This window comes from Bidens hawaiensis, unplaced genomic scaffold (genome assembly GCF_021521415.1).
Source record: "Bidens hawaiensis isolate Kalapana, Puna unplaced genomic scaffold, B.hawaiensis_p1.1 tig00011466_1, whole genome shotgun sequence".
Lineage (NCBI taxonomy): Eukaryota > Viridiplantae > Streptophyta > Magnoliopsida > Asterales > Asteraceae > Bidens > Bidens hawaiensis.
The window spans coordinates 622,893-627,642 of record NW_027491894.1 but is presented as its reverse complement, the minus strand read 5'-3'; the positions used below and the strand labels follow the sequence as shown (position 1 = coordinate 627,642).

Here is a 4,750-nt window from a genome sequence, read left to right as displayed (position 1 = left end):
GTCAAGCAAACTAACTAATTAAAGATAACACGTTAGTGTATTTTAAAACAACTTAAAATGATCAAAGGAGTTTGTTCCAAAAAAAAAAGATCAGAGGATTAGTGTTCAAGTGGTATCCTGGTAACTTTCTTTAGAGAAGATCGTGAGTTTAAGTCTAGTTCATGACTAAATTTCATGTATGAATCACAAGCTTTCATCATAACAGGTATTCCGGGTGACTGGTTTCCCTTTGAACTGGTGGTGGGCCTCTCCATCATATATCACAAATGATGTCTATTGTCGTGGTCGTGCGCCATCTTTTACCAATGAGTGTACTCAGATGACTGGATTTTGTTGGTCATTCCGGAAAAGAAAAAAAATTAATGTATACCCTCTATTTTTTAAAAAAATATATTAATAAATGTCTTAGTTAATTATACTTTTTATTTAACACATAAAATTGATCAATCTAACCAAAGTAAACCTTGATGATTAGTATATTTGTCTTTAGAACTTGATTATTAATTATTAATGCATTTGTTTTTACCTTTTACAATAACAATGTAATATATGTATAAAACAAACAAAAAAGTGAAAATATTTATAAATCAACCTAGCTTGGAACAAAAGAAAACGACAAATAAAACATATGTGGAATATTCACTTCCACTGGACCCACTCATGTATACCTATATAAACACCCCTAGCCCCCTCATCCTCTCATTGCATCATATCTAGCAACCAACACCAAACCCAAGTTAACACTCATTGACACATTAACCATGAACAGGTGCACTGGCTCAACCATGATGGGTCCATGTTCATGTGGCCACTACCATTATCAACCTAACTCATTCTCCACCATATATCCAATGTCATACGAAGACCTGTGCCCTTATGGTTCATCATCACCTTCTTCGGTCGATTGCACTTTGTCGTTGGGCACGCCCTCAACCCGCTCGACTAATGACTATGAAAAAACGCACCATGAAAAACGTCGTGGGTCTCGTTGGTGGAACATTTTGCAATCATCTAACCACTCGCCTACACCTTCGGCTCATAAAGCCAATCGTGGTGCAAGTGGTGGTAATTGTTATGGTTCTGCCACTACTGCTGATAGTCTATTTTCTAGACGATGCTCGAATTGTGACACCACTTCTACTCCGCTTTGGAGAATGGACCTCGTGGCCCTAAGGTATGTTTATGCTACTTTAATTATTCAATCTACAAATAATTTTTATAATAAAACCAACTTAATTAAAAACACCTTTCCCAATTAGAAAATCCTAACCGGAAGAAAAAAAACAATAAAAAATTAATTTAATTGAACTTTACAATTACGAGATCATCATCATCATCATCATCATCATCATCATCGTACTCAGTATATCCCACCAATAGCAAAGCTATGGTAGGGTCTGAGGAGGGTAAGATGTAGGCAGCCTTACCTCTACCCCATAGGGACAGAGAGGCTGCTTCCGGTGAGACCCCCGGCTCGATAGTAGTTTTGCATCAAGCCTTGGACATAAGGCACATAGCACTCAATCATCGGGACACCGGCTGATCGGTGCATGTACCCTTATCTTTCAGCTATCAACGCCACTACATGATGCCCGATTAACCGTCCGTCACTTTTAACGTTATTTTCACGAGATTAGTAAAATAACGTCAAAATTAGTGCAATTTCACTTTTGCCCACCCGAGGGTTCACACATATATACATCATATGTGCGCATCGCAAGCAGGGCTATTACAATTACGAGATGAGAATTGTAAACAAGGCACCGAGACATTCGAATTCAAAATGTAATTTTTGGAATCACATTGTGAACCAAAAAAAGCCTAATTTCAATTCTCGTGTTATTTTTTTTTATTTCAGCTATCTAGATGAATTCAACCAATCAAGAATGTTTAACTATTATTCATTTATGTAGTCATTATGCAATGCGTGCGGGATAAGATACAAGAAAGAGGAGAGACGCGCAAACGCAGCCGCGGCCGCCGCAGTTACAAACGGTGGGTAGCGATTCATCGGAGGGATATAACCACCAATATATGATGAACGGTGGTAACCAATGGGCTAATGATCACTACTCACAATCAAGCTATAATAAAACAAGTGAGTATAGGTTCATGGATGACGTGGACGACAGAGATTCGACGTTTATGTCGTGGCGGCTCAACGTCACTGACAGACCAGGGCTTGTTCATGACTTTACTTGTTAAATTAAAACAGAACAAAAAAGGTACAAAAATTAAATTAAATATGACGTGGCGAATGTGGGGTCCACTCTTTCTTGTTTAAAATTCTTTACGTCGGAGAGACGAATGTGTTAAGATTAGATCTTGCTTTTTTTTTTAATTTATTTTTATTTTATTTTCTTAAGCTTTAGATTTAGTGATTTACTAGTAGCAGCCTTTTTTCACTTTTGCCAGTCAAATTATTTTTGTTTGTTATTTATTTATATGAACTTTAATCTAATATGAATATCTTTACTTCATTCTTTTTGTTCCACTCCATACTTGTCTCTGATTTGCTGTTTCATTTACAGACATCTTGCTTTATATTCCTAAAGGAGTAATATACAACATATGTTTGCTTTTTTTATAGGATTCCAGTCAATCATCTTTAATGTTTTTGTAACATCAAATGAGATTCTTCAAAAATGTTCATACCATTCATCTTTTGTTATTATAAGTTTTATTATATCATACACACATGTTACTTACATAATGATGAATAAGTTTATATATATATTCATGTAACATATGTGCAACGAACATAGTATAAAAAAATAGGTGATGCGATGTACAACTATTGTAAAATCAACTGTGTGATGCTTTGCAGTTAATATCTATGATATATTCAAACATTTACTTTGTTACATGTATCCATTGATCACGTATCTAACTTATGATCGTAAGTTGTCGATTGGGGAAATATTTTGGCCATAAAATCTTAGAGTAATTCTTTGAATACAATCTAATGCAAGATATCAAGGAATCGGTGATGGCTGGATTTGGTCGATAATTATAGTTGTGGCTTCTTATAAGTCAAGAGAGATGAAACACTATGTCAATTGTGTGATATGAGGATATTGTGTCCTCTCAACTGTTTGAAAGGTCCAAAGAGGTACACAAGAAGCCACGAAAGACGAGAACTCAAGAAAGAGATAATTGTTGGCCAGACATAGAAAGTGGAAGAAAACCACTTGATTGTGATGACATGCTTTGATTGAATTTAGATGCCTAGCACGTGTGAAATAAAGCAACTTGTTCTCGACGAATCTTATAAGTCAAGTTATTTTCACACTACTAAATAAAAGGGTATCACCGAAGAATACTACCGACAACCATTTTTATGTTGGTAATTACTGGGAGAATCCATTAAAATTAAGAAATAAAACCCCGCCAAGAGCCCTTGACCCTAGTTTCATGTTTTGTTGGAAACGTACCCTTGTTGATGGACACTTCCCTCATAATTCTTCTCTATTAATATTAAATTTTCGATAAGATTCTCACCCAGGCTTGTTGGACCCATTACCTATGGGCCTTCTATTATTAATCCCTTGGTAAAATATCGGCAATCTCAACAAAACTCTCATTCACGTACGTGCTTTTAGATGATTGTCAAATGTATCCATTACCAAGGGACACCTTCATAAATTAATTCTTGGTAATTGGTATTGTTGTCTATTAATGTAACATAATTCTTGCTTCAATAGCAATTACAAGCAATTAGATTTTGATGTTATGAATAATAATATTTTATGAAGAGATATAATCATATGGCAACTATGAAAAATAATTTTACATTTAAGCTAAGTAAAAGGGCATTGTGTACTTTAGAAACAAGTGTTGAAGTGATCAAAACTAAAAGGGGAAAGGTTATATAACCATTACATTTGAATAATATCTCAAAATTCATAATATTTAACGTTACAATGCATACAAATACAAATACAATATATAAAAGCAACGAACAATATTAGTATATTATATAACCATTACTCCACTCTACCAGCCAGATGATCATAAATATCAAATATGCGAATGAAAGCGAATTCAACTCTTTAATTAGTGACCGACGAATAATCACATTATTAATTTGTTCACATGCATTCGATCTACACTAACCTCTATACTTAGGAAAAGGAACATTGCCCGACTCTATGCGCATAACATCTTCAATCAACACCTGATAATGCCTCTTCACTTCTTCAGCGGTTTTCCCACTAACCACCCTAGCAACTTTCTGCCACCGATCAGGAGTGTCTCTGTCGTACAGTGCTAGAGCTCGCTCAAACAGTTTGTTTTCTTGTGGAGTCAAGGTTGTGTACACAGAGTATGATGCCATCGAATAGACTATATATCGATTGATTGGTACGTAAGTAGTCAAGTGATGGTTTGAAGTATGTTGGTTATTAAAGGAAGCTAGGTCCTTATAAACAGAAGGAAAAGGTGGTAGGGTTCGTCGGCAATATGGTGAAATAATAAACACGTCATCTTGTTTTTTGAACCACAGACCGTGCATATGGGAGAATCAGTATCAAAGAAATACTTCACATAGTGTTTGGGCTTGGGCCTCACTTGGTATGTATACTTATTTTTAACTTTAACCCACATATGTTAGATAATTGATTAGACCCTTAATCAAGAAGTAACCTTTGTTTGTATAAATACTAAGTTAATAATCATAAGTCTAGTTACAAATGTATATGCCATACAATAATTGTGGTATCTAGTCTCACTTAAGATATAAGGTGCAATA

General features: G+C 35.1%; 2 pseudogenes; one reads left to right on the top strand and one right to left on the bottom strand.

Annotated features, from left to right (window-relative positions):
- The first annotated feature begins 567 nt into the window (after positions 1–567).
- Positions 568–2,295, top strand: LOC143538031 (GATA transcription factor 18-like; annotated as a pseudogene).
- A 1,684-nt stretch (positions 2,296–3,979) lies between these two features.
- On the bottom strand, positions 3,980–4,515 carry LOC143538030 (protein RADIALIS-like 4 pseudogene; annotated as a pseudogene).
- Positions 4,516–4,750: the final 235 nt, after the last annotated feature.